The 17,491-nt window shown below is 43.6% G+C and overlaps 2 long non-coding RNA genes across 3 annotated transcripts in view; one reads left to right on the top strand and one right to left on the bottom strand.

Moving 5' to 3' along the window:
• Positions 1–17,491, top strand: part of LOC142811509 (uncharacterized) — a 324,450-nt gene that overhangs the window by 25,885 nt on the left and 281,074 nt on the right. The window lies entirely within an intron of this gene.
• On the bottom strand, positions 8,330–15,419 carry LOC142769319 (uncharacterized). Of its 2 annotated transcripts, XR_012885769.1 has the most exons (3): positions 14,930–15,419; positions 14,807–14,846; positions 8,330–10,157 (listed from the first exon to the last, which is right to left on the bottom strand). It is a non-coding gene; the product is annotated as an uncharacterized LOC142769319 (long non-coding RNA). The 2 variants fall into 2 exon arrangements; XR_012885768.1 differs by having other exon boundaries at positions 14,807–15,419.

Here is a 17,491-nt window from a genome sequence, read left to right as displayed (position 1 = left end):
CAGGCTGCACTGCTGCACTCCACTTGGGACAAATTGGACCAAATAGCATGGCCTTGAACTGTCTTGCACCTTACTCTCGAAGAACCTCGTATCGAAATGGTATATTATTGTTATCTCTCTAAATAACATCGTACAAGCAAGAAATGAATGAACCGTAATTGCATAGCGCACAAATGCTGTGCCTTGCTTAGTAAAGGCCATGCTGGCTGCTTGAGAACAAAAACTTATAGGAGAAAGTATCCACATCCAAGGGTGGGGGTATTCACTGTGGAAAAAAGTCTGGCAAATGTACCATTCTGCCCATTTTCATCGAATGCAAACATGTTCACCAAGCTAGAAACTAGAAAATATAAAGCTTTTAATAGGTTCAGAGATAATGGAAATATTAACTGGTCTTTCTTCGGTAATGTAAGTGCAAGATAGTCAGAGTATTAGCGGTGAAGGAAAGAGGTGATAAGGAGTGATTCAGTGAGGCATAGGTAACCCTTATGAGGTCAAGTGGATACTCAGTCCTGGATTATAATAGGTCTAGTTGAAGTAGGGTACAAAGGAGGCTACGTGACTTTATTGAATGCACAGCACTTAATGAAACACATACACAGAAAGAAAGGACAGCGCCCATCCTTGCTGTTGCCCTCTGTGTATGTGTCTCATCGAGCGCTCTGTATTCAAACGGATGCATACCAGTGAGCTCGCTTCAACACCCTATTAAGTAGGTTTCTTTTTGTTGCCACTGCTTTTTAAAGGAAATACCTAATATTATGGATTATGATAATCAGAAACACCATACCTCTTTATTTTTAATTAGTGGTACTACTGTGGTCATCTGTGTGATGGAGATGACACTCTACCATAAAGTTCGCTCTCACACTAGTTGGTGTTTTAATAGTGTCACCTAGCATTACTATCCCACCTAGCCATTTGTGGAAAATCTGGGTGCCAACTATGAGCAGAGAACGGGAAAGTGTACATGCAACATTTTGTGGATTGGAACCACATGTTGTGCATTGAATGGTTAATGGTAAAGATGTGACCCTACCACAGTCCTGAAATGAAATGCTCACATAGGAAACACAGTAGACTCCCAGGAAACAGAAATATTTTAAGCAGAGCTGCTTCATAAATGGAATAGCAGCTTCCATGTGATTGCTTTCATAGTTGTATGCTGCACTCCTGTTTATTTCACAGTAAACGGAACTCCTGTTGAATATAACATATTTTTCTGGTCTCTTCGGGTTCCATTTAATGAAAGTATCCTATATGCGCACAGAAGCCTTCCGAACACCATGTCTCTCTCAGAATTTATGCCCATTCTTTCTTTTTTATTATTGCTTTTCATGTTCATGCCACTTCATGACCATACATTTGAACTACTCTCTTTTTATCTTAGCACTGTTTTCATAAACTTTTTGTATTTCTCTTTTGTGATGTTATACCTGTATGTTTATTTCATATTTGTTGTACATGATTGACTGCCATTCCTGCTGCTTTGTCAACTTGTGAACGGGGTCAGGACCTCGTCAAGCTCTTGAGCTTTTAGTCCTGTACTCCACCTTATCTAAAGGAAATAAAATGATTGATCGATTGAAAAAAAAAAAAAACAGAGCTGCAGCTCTATCACATGGGAAATTAATAGCATATCAAACGTAAGTATGGCATATTCTCAATTATGGTAGCATTGTGTGGAAGCTACACAAGGAGGAACTCTTACAAAAACTGGAAAGTATATAAAATAAAGCTTAAGATTTATTTATTCTAAGTACGGTCAACAGCAAACTTAATAATCAAGCAGCAATACCTAGAGAAACTCTTACAGAAACTGGAAAGTATATAAAATAAAGCTTAAGATTTATTTATTCTAAGTACAGTCAACACCAAACATAATAATCCAGCAGCAATACCTACCCTTTCATGTCAGCGTGTTGCGACTGCCATAATGTTTCTTTTCCTGCTTTATCAATACCACTTAAATATAAACATACCAGATTATACCCAGCCACCACACCCTGACTCCACTTGAATTTGTCACAATAAACACATCGGGCCATATCAGACAAAATGCGACACAATTAAATATTCATTTTTTCCATGGGCAATTGAAATATAGAGTACGTTGTTCAATGAAATTGTTCAGTTCCATTCTGTGGATGAGTTTATCAAATGGTGGAACAGTGTTTCAATTGTGCCATAAGCCTATATATACTTTCCACTATAACTCATAGTAGGCACACTGAACAAAGGAGCTTGTGTAAATGTATGGCGCTTTTACATATGTGATGTTGTCGAGTCACTACTTCATTCACAATACTTATTGAGCCAACATGTAACCTGATTTAGGTCGTACGGAAATTGTTTCAATTGCTGTAAGCATTATTTTTTTTGTATTGTAAGCTAAGAGAGTTTATCACATTGATTGCCAGGCAGAGTGGTTGTTTGCCATTTTTGGTTGTGTTCTTTTTTGCTTTTTATTCCACTTTTATTTTGCACAATTCTGTTACTCCAATCTTTACTACCCACTTCTTGTGTGGGCCTGTGCGAATGCTCCCAGTATCTGGAGCACCCTCTAGCTGTTGCCTGTATGTCGGTGTCACCATTACTTTGTATCATCTGCTACTGTCTAAACAATACATTCAAATAGAATACAACTCGAAGGGCTGGTTGTTGAAGGAATATGAATAAGGAAAATGTTTCACCACATCAAGATAGCAACAGCTTTCCTTAGCAGCGTTTTTGATGTATGCTTAGGCCACTCTCCTACTGTTGAATGGGGAGGAGGAAGAGCAGAAGGTAGTGCAATTGGATATAGGCTCACATTACTTTGGTTTAGGTGCTTGCTGAAGGACATCAGGGGTGATTGATAACAAAGAGTCACCCACTACATTACATTCTTCATATCATGGTTATGGCACATAAAGGTAATTTGCATTTGACAATGTAAGACTAATTCTTCAAATTCTCTCAGAAAATTACAAATATTAATCTTAGAAGTGCCATACAAAGAGAATGTAATGTCAACTAATAATACCAAGATGACGCTCTGGAGGTTGTGTTGTTAATGTGATGTTGATAAGTGTGCATCTGGAGCTTTATTAGAGAATTTATTGTGCCTTAGAGATGAAAGGAGGTGATTAATGTAGTTGTACTTTAAAAAAAAGATAATTTTTTAAGCATCTTCAAAAATCGTGTCATAGAACCGACGCTCAGTTGCAGATTGGCTGATTCGTGATCAGCGCAATTAATACAAAAGCAAGAGCTGCCTTCCTCTTGCTTACACCGTAGCTGTAGTCCGTGCTTTCTCTCTCTCTCTCTCTTTCCCTCGTTTTGCAATATCGTACAAAACGGACTTAAAATCGGAACACCTTCTGTTTTAGGGCGGCATTCTTCGGCAGAGGTGACAACTCCAGTCGCCCTCTGTGAGTTGCGCGGATCCGAAATTAAATTCAGCGTGTGCCCAAGAAGGCTCATATCGCCAGATGAGTACTTTCAGCGGGGAGCTCATACGTGAAAGACAGGCCTTTGTCATGAAGCTCAAACACTTCTGAAATCTTACGAACATTTGAAGTAGTCAATGTAAAACCGTGATTCCTGACATCTAAAAAATTGTCTATGTATTTATAAATACTTTAAAAACGTGCAAATCAAAAAGACTATATATGGTCAAGTGTTTTGTCTAATTCAGACAGGAACATGTCGCAAAGTAAGTGCGCCATGCATTAATCTTTACATAATACCATTTTCTGTAAAAATAACTGGTTGTCAAATGAGATGAAAGTACTTTTCAGATAAGATTCAAGTAAAAGTAAAAAATTGTCAGCCGTCATGCCAACAGCATAGGCCACCTCCCCTTCTACTTCAATGCACTTGCGAACAGCACTAAACAACGAGTCACGAGGAAGGGAACAAAAACGTTCTACTACGTCAATAAAAAAAGCTGGGCCCATAGCACAAGTTTGTTGGAGGAAATGACAAACGCCATCTGAATTCACCACATGGAACGGATCATCAATTGTAAGTTGCTTCAAACCTTTTAACAAGAACCTGCTTACATGAAGTTGCCACGTGACACACCACTTAGAATCGTTCTCACCGGTTTGTTTACTTTCGGAAGCTTTCTCTATCAGCGAATATGGCAATGATTGCATTAGTAAGACGTCTGCTGTCTTGTTTGCCTCAGAACATATGTTTTTTTAACCGTACTGTTCATTTGTAATCTTTGCCTATCGCCCCTGTAGTCTGCCGAATGCATCCCGCGGGCCTGCATGGTTGGAAAATATATTTTGTGTGTCTTCAAATTTTTCTAATAAAGTTGTTTAGTAGCCCCTGTGGTGTGCTGCCCTTTGTGTCCGTAATGTTGTTTTTTGCGCGACATTATGAATTTGATCCAGCACCAACTAGCCCAGGAACAAGTCCTTCTGCAGAACATTCCTAAAGGGGACCGGCAACACTTTTGGAACATGGTCAGAAAACGCATCAGAAAACGATGCAGATCAGCAGGAAAGGCTTTCGACAACACGTGAGCCAAATATTATAGCGCAGCTCGTGGTCTAAATTCACAATAAAGGACCAAAATAAACTGACAATTGCTTTCTCTTCTCTCGACGAATGACGGAAGACGCTCAAAAATCACTTGCAGAAAGCCACCTATTAGCCATTGGCTGGTTTGAACATGGCCCGCTCGGTCGTTACAGAGATCGCCGCGGGAGGCCGCGTCTTGCCCACGCGTGCGCACTCGCGATCACTGAAAAAGCTGCATATTCTAAGAAAAAAAAAATCTCAACGTCACGAGGCGCATGTGACGTATTTTTTGTTTTTTGCCCCTGTCACACCTCCCAGCTTAACTTCCACCGCTTTCGTCGGGACGAGAGTAGAGGGAAGGCAATTGCAGCATGCGACAGATCTTTTAACTCCACTCGCACTGGATAGACGTTAAAATTTTTTTGCGGCGTTGAATACGTGAGGCAATAAGCTCTTCCGGTGAATTCGTTCCATGGTTACTTTGAAAAAGTGTTTCTGGGCCCCTTTAAAAGGACACTAAAGGCATCTATTAAGTCGACGTTGATTGTTGAAATAGCGGTCCAGAAACCTCTTAGTGTTACTTTTGTGCCAAGGAAGGGCCTATTTTGAAACAAACTCACGTTTTAGTGGCCCGCATTGGGTTAGTACACTTCAAGTTACCAGCCTCAAGAAGCGGACCGGCTCGCGTCACTTTTGCCGTGCACAACGTTGCCCGGCTTTACTGCTCGGTTGTCGACACTAGTAGGCAGAACGAAAGCAGCAGGAGCCACAGCAGAAACAACGGTCATTCATCAATTTACTACCATTGACTACGAGATGGCAGACGTGTTTTGGTTAAACTGCGCCCCGCTAAGTGGCACCGTATGTCCATTTTAAGGTGGTAGGCCACCTTCAAAAGTCATTTTTTTTGCGAAATAAATTTTTAGGGTTTTGTTTTTCTTGCACGCACAAACATTCACATATATGTTGCAACAAAAATTATCCTCCTAGGGTCAATAGTTTGTGAGTTACAGCAAGTTTTCTATACCCTATGCTCCTATAGTAAAATCAAAACCACATTTTCAACTGTGGTTACGGTTTCGAAAAATCGCTTTCAAAAGCAAGTGTTGTTTCGTCTATATTAATGCTATTCAAAATACTTTATGCATTTTATTGTGACTATTATATAAGATGAGCGTGTTGGCTGCCGCCTCAGGAAACTGAAGAATACAGTGCATGGACTCGGTGGTAAGGGAAAGCTCACTGATGCCCTCATTGACCGCCTGCAAAACTACTATGGCATCGCCATAAGGCCTAATGTGGGGAACCTTTCTGCAATGAAAAAGGCTACCCTTGCCAGTCTTTTTCATTGCAGCTCTACCGCCAAGCAGCCGAGACATGGCCTGTGTCCACTTGGACCGAAAAGCTGGTGCGGATACCAAAGGGTCGAAGCACTCGGCCAAGGGAAATATGTACACAAAGGAGGACTTCCAAATGATGTGCTTAACAAAGTTAAAACTGTCTACAGTGATCTGTGCTCTGATGAACTTCTGATGAAGTGCCTTCATGGAAAGACTCAAAATGCTAATGAGTGTTTCAATGGTCTAATATGGCAGTGGGCACCCAAAGAGGTCTACATAAGCTTGCCTACAGTAATGTTTGCTTTACATGATGCTGTGGCACTCTTTAATAATGGCAGTGTAAGTACCCTAAATATCCTGAGGCAAGCTGGCGTAGAACCAGGGCACCACACGACGAAAGCTTGCATCGCCAGGGATCATCTGCGCATGCAGAATGCTAAACGCAAGTCAGGGGATGGGACAAAATAGGCCAGGAAGAAAAGACGAGCAGCCACCCGAACAAAAGGAGACAATAATGCTTTCACAGAAGGGCCCGGCTATTAATCTGGTGCATTTTAGGCCTGCATGCGAAGATTGTGACCCTTTTTACAAGCTTTGCGTTTTTCTAAAAATAACAATTTGCTCCAAATGTTGCAACGCAAACTTTCATAACGTATTTCTCAGCGTATACTTGAACTGAAGTTTTGCACAATGATTTACAACATATATATCTGTGCAGTGAATACTAAATAAAAGAAATCCATCGAATATTTTTCTGTTCACAGCAGAATTCTCCAACATGTTCAGTCTAAATTGGCTCTTTTCCCCCGTTTTTTTTTGTTTTTTTAGCATTACTTCCTTGATATTCACTGCGTAATTTTTATTCTGGTTCACTGCATAGCTCCAACCATTAGTTACACAAATGTCAAAGCTTTACTGTATAAAGCCACCTATAGTCACTTATTAAAGCTGGCGTGGGCACCCACTTTTAATGCAATTTTTGACAAAGATTACCTCCCAATAAATAAATATTCAATATTTTGCACTGTAAATAGCTGGGTAAATTAAATAAGAGATGCTGGTTTTGAGGAAAAAGTTATTTCAACGCTGCCTGCCCTTAAAAAAAAAATTTGTTTTTGAGTGGCCTACCACCTTAATCACGCGAAAATCGAGTTAGCACTCGCGTTATTCCCCATAGTAACGTCCGGTTTTTTTTTCATGAATCAAACAGAAATGAACAAGCAGCATTTGATTATTGCACCTCTTGATGCACGGAAGGTTCTTTATTTAGTGCAGCTAGGTCGATTATTAGTGATTATTTGTAGGCGGTTCGTCTGACGTCATCGGTATCGTTTTGAGAATTTTCTACTGCTGTGCATGTTTTCTTGTACATTTACCTTAATTTCATGGTAAGTAGGGCACTGCTGTTGATAATGTCGTTTCAGATCTTGTCATATATTGAGCTTTCACTGTGACGTAAATTGATATTTGACTTTATTGTCCCTTTAAAAGACCGCGCGCGTGTGTGTGTTTGTGTGCGTGGGTGCGTTTCTTAGGAATTTATTCATTTACCTTGGTGTGCTCCGGTGAAATTCAGCCGAAGGCACATTTCACGATATCTATAGTCATGGTTCACTTATTTAATAAAGACGATAGTATTTCTTGGGGTACTTCGAAGCAAGAATTTTTGTCTGTCTGTTTGTAGATTTGTCTGTTTGTCCGTCTAAACGATACCCAGTACGGCCAAAATTGAACCCCATCCGCAGCGCCCACCAATATTGCTCAAGTTTCAGCGTTCATACTTGTGCAATTGTATATTAAAACGCAATTATTGCGCATATCTGAAGCACAACAACAGCATGTCAATAATATGTGGTGTGTCTCTTATGCTAGAGGAGGTATACATAAGTAATTTTAAGGACCATGGCGTTTATCACGCTGCGCTGACCCAACGCTGCGCACATGGCTACGCACAAAAAGGCAAGTGTTTCCAACGCTTTGCAAAGACGACGCAGGCAGTATTGGCACCTACCCGTCGCTTTGCGTTCTACACCTTATCGCCTCCGAGACTGGTGCGCGCGCTATCCTTTGTTTTCGAAGATAACTGCCAGATATAGTGCTCGTGTCTCACGTGCCCCGATACACTCGTTCGCTTCCGCTGCACGGATCGAGACACTCTAATGCAGCGCCTCCAGAACACAATTCACCGATTTTCTCGCGCAGTACATCAAATAAACGTTTTGTTCCCTCTATCCAGATCATGTTCCAACGACATTTGCAGTGAAACATGCAGACATGGGGCCATTTTTTTTTTCATCCTAATTTGAACCGATTCTGGAACCAATGGTAGGAGCGTTGTTTCTATGCTTATATGGTATACCTATAGCGTATAAGTATAGTGGTAAGTAAAGTGGTAAATGTTCTGTGGTATACCTTATGTTTAGTTTACTTGCTTTACATTTCTAAGAGGATCATAAAGGAGTATACATCTCAGCTTGAGACCTGATACATTTATTTACTTTCTTGTTCCTCGCCGACCCCTGCCGTGTTCTTCTCGAAAACAGATTCAACACTGGTGTGTTTCCGTTTTGGACAGTGAAGAGCTGTCCTGTAGCAAACAGGACACTTTGTTCGTTCTCGACGCGCGTGCGTGTTGCTGATGTTCCGCTTTCTTTTCGTCTTCTCGGTTCCCCGCGCAATGCTCTGTCGAGAGCGGTGTGTTTTTCTTCTCAAGTCGCGGAAATGGACGGAAGAAAAATGATAATATTAACTCTACCGCACTACAGCGCTCTCAACGCGACAATAGAGGACTTCCTAAAGGGAAAAGGGACGGGAAGAAACACGCAAAAGCAAACAATACGGCAGCGAGGGGGATCCCGGATTCTCCGCAGCGCGATTGCTAAACCGCACGGGCACACACGAAACGCGAGAGAGAAGCCGGCAATGACGGAGTTGATCAGAATTTGAAGACACAGAAAGTAGCGGGATAAAACAGAGGTTGAGGATGGGAGAAAGGAAAAAGAAGAGCTGTGTACGCGTCGTCGCGTAGCTCCACACTTCCGGGCGCTCGCGCGCATCCCATCCCTCTTCACTTCCGGTTTTCAGACCGACGACTCTTCACAAAAGTCTCGCGTGATCAAAGGGAGGTTGAGGGAGGGGACAGCGATGAGACCAAGCCGTCGAGCGGCCGGGGAGTCGACTGTTCACAATCACTTTCGTTTTTTTTTTCTTTGTTCTCTATCTCATACTGCTGTTCCTTTCACCCTTACTATTTTGATATCAGCGACAACGACGCTTAAGGGGCTTGACCGTGTCAGTGACGTTGCGTTTCGCTTGTATTGCGCGTGACGAATAATCCCAGACCGTCCGCTCATTTTGCTCGTGTCGTTTCCGTGCCCTCTCCTTTTTTTTTGCCCGCGATCCGAGACAAAAGTTGGGAAGAAAAAAACAAATTAGAGCCCTCTAACGCGGGGATGTGGTCTAGCTGGGCGACCATAGAAGGACGCATCGTGTGTAAAGCGGCGCGGTGCGGGGGTGTGCTGTTTGCCGCCAGCGGCGTTAGTATAAACGCGGAGACTCCTGTAGTGGCGGAGGAGCGTTCGAATGAGTGCTCCTTTTGTCAAAACGGCGTCTGTTGGACAGACGACCAGACTGCGGCTCTTATCTTTGTCGTCTGCTCTTGCTCATCACTTCGCGCTTTTATCAAAAGCGAGGAGTTGCGCTGGGTGCGTGGGAGGCTGTGGGCGCATAAGGCGTTTCGTTTCATCCTCGAGCATGCGGGAGAACGTGTTAGAATAAATAAGAAAAAAAAAAGCAAGAAGAAGCGTGGGTCGGGAAACTTGCGGAGTGTCGTTTGCTCGCCTTTTCAGAGTCGCTTTGCCGAACCGAATGGGAACATCGCATGGTCGAGCAGCGGCAGAAAGATCAAGACGAAAATGATGGCGGATTTATGGTTCTCGCGTGTGCGCGGAAGAATGGGATGGCTTTCATAATACAGCGCCCGTGGTGCTTGAGACGAATTGCGCGCCCGTATGTGCTATTTTACTCGGCCGCCCGCCTTCCATAGAACACATATTGTCTTTCTCGGCGCCCGACCCTTCCGAGCGCGCGGTTTTTTTTTTTTTGCTTCCAGATTGTTGCCTCTGTTTGCTTCTTCTAAAATATCAACGCTGCTAGGACGTCGCTGAAGAACCAGTGGCGTGCGTATGTTCAAATGGGGATGCTCAGGCGTCGTATGCGAGAGCCCATATTTCGGTGTCCATTGAAGAAGTCACGTGGTGGGCTTGCAATCGATCTCTCCGTCTCCGCCACGATGACTCTGACCTGCGATGCGTAAAATTGATTTCGTGTTTATTAAGCGAGGACATTTGATCAGAAAGCGTGCTGCGTTTGGAATCAGCTGTGTGGTTAGAAAAGAAAAAAAAAAGGGGGGGGGGACTCATGCATATGTCACAGACATTTTAGAAACGCGAGAAGAAGAGTTCGTAGCTTGAGCCGTTTCAGACGCGGCTTTCGCTGAACCCATGTGAGATTTGAAGAAGTTCTTGTTTTAGTTGTTGATGCAGCTCTAAGTTCTGCTGTAAATGCATCTCCATTAACGTGAAGCCTATTATCATGCGTATGGCTAGAGTGTACTATTGAAGTGTTGTATGGCTGGATGCCGGAGAAGTGCTGGTGTGTGGAGAAATCGCGCGCTTGATGCGACTGCAGCGCCCTCTCTAGCGAGGCGTGGATATCAGCCTAAAGGTTCGTAAGTGCAGCTAGCGATGTTCACTTAACTATGCGATTAACCCTTGTTTAAGGAGGAAAAATACGCCGTAGTGGGTCATCTGCAGAAGCGTGAACTACCGACACAGGAATCACAACGCTAGGGCCAACAGTTCGCGCCCTACGCTTCTGGCTAAAGAGACTGCACACTACAGCGTATTCTTCCTCCTCCTTATACTTGGATGTTTTAAATTTAATCATTGGCTGTATTTAAAATTATCATGGATCATAATAGTCTATTTAAAACTGGTTTTGCTCAATGTTAGCCTTGTGTTAGGCCTCTTTCTGCAGCTTCATTTCGGGCGCGCACATACGACGTATGTATATATACGGACGTCTGCAAGCGGGGCCTCCAATATGCTGAGCACTTAACAAAACGGCAGGCAATCTGAACTGAAGTTGAAATTTACGTAGAAAAGAGGCATTCGTAGTCTGGTTTACACGTACGACATGTGCGTGTATGCATATCAAGCGCGGGTTTCGGCGTTGTGTCGCCAAAAAGCAGCAACTTCTCTGCACACGTGATGAACTTCGGAGGCGTACCATCGGGACTATCGCAAGTTTTGGAAAGTATGGGGCAAGCGCAAGATGCATGGGCGAATGCTTGCCTTGCAGCGCATCCCGGCTGCGGCGGCTGAGTTTCCGATGGAGGCGGAAATGTTGTAGGCCCGTGTGCTCAGATTTGAGTGCACGTTAAAGAACCCCAGGTGGTCGAAATTTCCGGAGTCCTCCACTACGGCGTCTCTCATAATCATATGGTGGCTTCGGGATGTTAAATCCCACATATCAATCTATCAATTGCCTTGCAGCGATTAACACGTTAACGCTGGCGTTTTTTAAGTATTAATGGCGTAATATGTTTGAGAAGCCTCGCTTTGCTTCCCATACGACGATTTTGAAAAAAAAAAAGTAAGGTTGAAGGTTACGAAATTGCCCAACAATCGCCCATCTCGGCCCTTTCCACACCTAATCCCAAACATTGAGCGAAATCCGTCCCGTTGCCTGAAATAGACGTTTTATTGGTTGATTGATTGATTGATTCATTCATTCATTTATTTAATAATTCATCGAAATGACAGAGGTTAAATTTGCCGTGTTTGGAAGATCATGCTGAAAAATACGCAGACATGCATGCAAAAAAAAAAAAGAAACGCTGCTGCACTTTCTTGACATCTCTTTTTCATTGCAAGTTGTACACATGACGAGCACTGTACGATAAGAGGTGGTACGTCTCTCGAAAAATAGAAGCAACAAAGAAAAACAAGACATCTACTTCAGTGAAAAGTTCTACTTATGGAGCTGTGCACTCATACCAGAGCGAGAATTTCAGCGTCGTCTTCACGTTACAGTCACGATAAAAATTTAATCTTGCAGACTAATCTGTTCGAATGACCTTACTTCCGTGAATCACGTCATCGTCATTTCTCACCGGCATTCGATTAAGCTACAGAGCTAAGCATTTCGGGTTGGGCATGGTTGCATTTCACGGTTTGAGTTGCACAATCGCTACATGCCGAGTCTCGTTAATTTTATGGCATTCCACGTCGGTGAGTAACGCGAGCGTCAGGACATCTCGTCATGCCATCGTCGATGGCTTTCTTTCACTCAAGAATGCTGTAGTCTCGCGACTCATTGAAATAAGACCGAGAAAAAAAATAAATGAAATGACAAACTAGATCCCGACGCGTCACACTTCCTGACTCTAAATCTGTTTTCTCCGGGAACTGTGGCCTTGTATCTATATAACAACGTACACATCATTCTTCGTGCAGCTCGCATCTGCCGACGCACTTCAGAAACTTTCGCGAGATATATCGCGGAGCATTATTTATCTCGGCCCCGCGGCAGTATCGACTAAAGGGCGTGCGCGCTTTATTTACGGCATCAACGGTGACATGTGGCCGCGTGGTGCAACTTGTCATCGAAAAAGTTCGGCAAAACTTTCTCGTACACTAAATAAAAGCGTCGCGGCATGTGTAGGTGAAGCCGAGAAGTAATGAAAAAGGAAGGACAGATGCCACCAGAGTAGCAGCATTCTTCTCACAATTCTTCGGTGATGACATATCCAGGCTAATAGATGAACCCACACATATGACGTGGCCATGTTTTTTCTGTTGCTTTTGGAGCTGCACTATTCCAGGGATAGTTGCGATGCCAGTGAGCAACGAGAGTGAAGTAAGCCTTAAATTGCTATAGTGACAAATGGAACTTGGATGGATCATCTGGCAAATGATAATGCAGTCGGAATCTACAAAGCAATGCAAAAGAAAACTGTGTGTTTCAAACCTCATTGTCATCCACAAATTCGACAATCGTTGGGCGTGTGTAGTTGCAATTGCAGTCGGCCCGTGTGTATAGTTTCGCATCCAACCGGTGTCTCCAAAAAATACTCGATCACGCATCAGGGTGATTCCACGAGAGATGGACAAGCGTCCAAAAGTTTATATTTTAGATTTCATTGAGTATTTTATATTTCGTGCACCTCTCACCAGGTAGCCCGAAAGTCAACTTCGTTTTATGATTAACGGCCTAACTTACGAGAAAAAAAAAACATCAAACTTCAACACAGAGGCACCCATTTCGTCACCTGTCATTTTCGAAAATTGCAGATGCTATAAAAAGACAAATATTCTTGTTTCAAGGAGGATATTTTTTACCTGAAATGCATGTCTAATGAAGAATGAATTCATCCGGTTTCAAGTTTGTAGACATTAAGAAAATAGCTTTTAAAAATGTCTGATTTTGCGACAGTATAAAATTAGTTACGTATTCCCCCCCCCCTTTTTTTTCCTCCGAAAGCAATGTAAGCAGCGTTTTCAAACTTGACACGTTTTAAGGATATAGTGTGTTCATTAGGTACATAAATTATTGCTGCCGTAGGGCAAATGTAAATTTTTATATATTGCTTCAAATTTCTCATATTGGCAAAAGTGTACTCCACTGAAATTTGAATAATAAAAAAAAACCATCTTTGATTTGTTCTTAAAATCTCGTAAATAGACAACCGAAGGCCATCATACAGTAATACAGTAAAACATGTTGCATTATTTTGTTTTTAGCGCAATATTCGTGGTACAAATCAGAGCTTTTTGAGAATGCGCTGATAAGTTGAGAAATCTATAAATCGGAACGGAAAAGCGGCAATACGCTTCAAACGCGAGTAAACGTGACCGAATTTGGCGAAGAAAGGCTGTTTTAGCAGATAGGAGTAACTATTTTGAGCACGGTGTTCTACAGTATCTGAATTCACTCTGATACGTAGAGCGCTGAGACTTCTAATATGTGGTGCCTCTCCATTACTGACACACAGATGGAGCTGCTGTGACGGCCATGTGTTTGCCACACGTTGGGTAAGAGAATTGAACGTTGAATGAGTTCATAAACGATTCATAACAAATTTTTATCATTTGGGGCACGAAGACTGCCGCATTACACTGAAGAACACGCTTTAGGGCAAGTTGTCATCCGTCGTCTGCTCTACAGATGAATTGCTGTGCGCCGCATCTCGGAGGCAATGCTTTAGATCGTTTGGTTCAAAGTAGGGACAAAGATTGCGCCTCCCGTAATTTTATCGACAAAAACATTGTGAAATTCATTTTAACGTACTATACTTCAGTTTTGCATTCGCACTGTGGATATACTTGTGCGCAAGTATTAGCAGGACAAAAAGAGACGTCATGATGTGAGCTGGCATACCGCACGCCGCTTTCGTGTTGGCTGGCTTCTGTACTGAGCCGAGCCATTTGCCGACATTTTTCAATTCTTGAGACTAACTTTTGGCGTACACTTGCAGAACTGACTCATTTGCGGGGTTTAACGTCTCAAAACCACCATATAATTATGAGAGACGCCGGTGGAGGGCTCCGGAAATTTCGACCATCTGGCGTTCTTTAACGGGCACCCAAATTTGAGCACACCGGGCCTACAACATTTCTGCCTCCATCGGAAATGCGGCCGCCGCAGCCGGGATTCGATCCCGCGACCTGCGGGTCAGCACTTGCAGAACTGTCGGTTGGAGTGCATAAAAGTGAAGTGTTCATCGCGAATTTCGCCGAATGACCGTAAACGAGGTTGAACGTCGAGTATATACATTAGAATGCGTTGGATGACGATATTACGAGCAAGCGTCATAAACGGTAAGAGTGGCTCAATATACACGGATATGACATCAATTTGTGCGTGGTGGAATCGCTCAGAATGCATACCTTTCGCCAGAGCCACTGTTGCGGCATAACCGCCCGTTGCCTGCAATAGGCGCATCTTGTAAAACGGTTTCTCAAATAAGCTCTCATCAATAGCGCTTATCGGAGTATACAGCAAACACCTACCGTGAGTTTGTACAGGTATACACAAGAGGCTTTGTTCCAATCATCAACGATATTTCCTTATTGCGTTTTAAAAAAGCGGATCAGAGCACACCGTGAACAGCGCTAAGAAAACACAGGAAGAGACGAACAAAGGAGGCACAAGTGGCCGTGAATGAGCGGGAGTGGAAACAAAGAACCGTATACGACAAACCGATTTGCTTACAGACTCCATTTTGCAATGCTTTCATTACAATAAGCTTTCATTCAAAGCGGGCGCCACGAAGGCGTCCCCTTATTTGTCTCTTCACAGCGGGGAGGCAATGAATAGGCCCTGAGAATTCGGGGAGTGCACTGCCTAGAAAGCGTCTAGCAATCTGGAAAAATGCCTGTTTAGAAGGCTTTGAAAGGAGGATCACTCTCAAAGCATTCAGACGCCGCGCATTGGCATAACATAAGCCCTGGCCAAGTGCGTTCTCACGCAGTTGTCCGTGCATGCAATACCAAAACAAGATCCCCCTTTCCCGCCTCTCTCCTCCCCCCCCCCCCCCGACGTGCGCTCACTGCTAAACACCCCGGCCGTGATTATTTATGGCGTCGTCCCCTCCAAACGCCTTGTCCGCAGCCGCGCATCTTCTTTTTCCCCAGCGAAAGAGAGGCTTCCATTGTCTCGAACGCAACAACGAGGCATTGTTTTCCAGGAACACGCTACGCACGTCCCATGCAGGCTATGTTCCAATCGTTTTGACGAAGGCTGTCCCTCCCCTCCTCATCCTTAACGGCCGCGCGCACATTTGAGGAGCGTGCGTGGAACTGCAGCTTTCTTTCTCCTTGGGGATGCAATGTATGTTGTCGGCAAACTCGCTCAGTGGACATGTAAAGAAAATAACGCCCTATAATAAACAATCGTATGCGCAAAGCGACGATTGCGGGTCATTTGAGTGACAGCCATATAGGTGACGATCGGTGCCACGCTCTTTACTTTCTATTTTAGTTTTTTTTTTCTGTGAGGGACGATGCGCCCCATATTCATAAATGAGCTTGTATGTGTCTTTAATGATCGCTGTTTGTGTTACTGTAGGAGCCTAATTTGTTTTGTTCTTCCTTTTTTTCCCCAGAAGCGTGGCGAAGTGCTGCATTTATGTCTAACCACGTTGACGAGCTTGTTCTTTCTTCAACACTCATGTAGCAGACTTCTCAATTGATACAACTTGCATATCTGTGAGATTTCATGGAGGGGCGGGGATCATACGCGTAGGCGTATTTGCCAAAAACAAGAGGGGGCGAGGGTCATAGACAGACTACCCCCTCCCCCGTCGTCAATAGCAGAAGCATCCTCCCGTCACTTTTGAAGGCAGTCATTGTGACATGACAGTCACACCATCAAGACATTTTAAATTATGCATTCGCAGGTTTCTGCAGCAAGAATCGTCTTACGCAAATCATCACCACGATGCACGGTATTCTTTCTGCGGTGCGAGTCGCCTGGGCGACGCTTTCACGCTTCGCGCGTCTGCATTGCGGAGGAGGTCATCGCCGAGCAGGACCCGCCTTAGCAAGTTTCAGTTTGCTTGTATAAGCGTATTTACAACAGTAAAAAAAAATCACAGCATATCCACGGAATGAATGATGATGAGTGGGGCGAAGCGTTCGTCAATCCGTCCGTGTTTCCGTCGGTCCGTATGTGCCGCCCGTCCGTGCGTCAGTCCATTCATACGTGCGCCCGTCTGTGCATGCGTCCGTCTATCCGTCCGCCTGTACAACCATCCGTCCGTCCATCCGTTCATCTAGTGAACACTTTAAGTACCGCCATTTCGCTTCTCTTTATCATATACTCATTATATACAAGTACCGCCATCCAGCGGACAATCCAAGAAATGAACGAGAGTATGTACCACATTTCTGCTGTCAGCGCTTTGTTAACACAGAGAGCGTGATAAATTGACGCCGTGCTACGTTTTTCGTAACATGTGGACATGCGGAGATATGTGCCCGAGGGTGGGTATGTACCACTGGTATGCGGGTGGCTACCTAATACAACTACAACTACATATCTCGGAGGATGTACAGACGCACGCCTTAAGGAACTTCTCTCCTAATACGCTTGGTTAATATGCAAGGGGATGCTTGCACATATCCCGCCTCTTCCAATGGTATCCTGATGGTTCCAAGTGCTCAGGTGAAGTACGGCATTTGCGTACCGCCCTAACTCTACTTCACACCGCGTTCCATTTCATTCTGACGAAATCTCTTCTAGTCGCGATGAATCACTGCGGTTGATTAAAAAAAAAAAAAAAGATGAGAATGCAATGCGATATAGGTACTGTGAAAACGTTGACAGAGTCGGTGCTTTTACTTATGTTTTCAGACGCCACCTATGAGGGACAGTCGGTAAGTGTGTCAAATCAATACAACATTATTTCAAGGCGCTGAATATTGCAACAAAAATACTGCCATGAAATGTTAACTTACGAGTGTTTTAGTAACTAATACTAATTAAGGTAAATGTCTGTTTCCGTTGAATTCATTGGTGTTCCGCTTCGCTGTATATACTAAGAATGAAATCTCAGGTTACAAATATCGGAC

The sequence above is a fragment of the Rhipicephalus microplus genome, chromosome 1 (genome assembly GCF_043290135.1).
Source record: "Rhipicephalus microplus isolate Deutch F79 chromosome 1, USDA_Rmic, whole genome shotgun sequence".
In the NCBI taxonomy this organism is placed as follows: Eukaryota; Metazoa; Arthropoda; class Arachnida; order Ixodida; family Ixodidae; genus Rhipicephalus; species Rhipicephalus microplus.
This window is presented reverse-complemented; position numbering and strand designations above follow the sequence as displayed.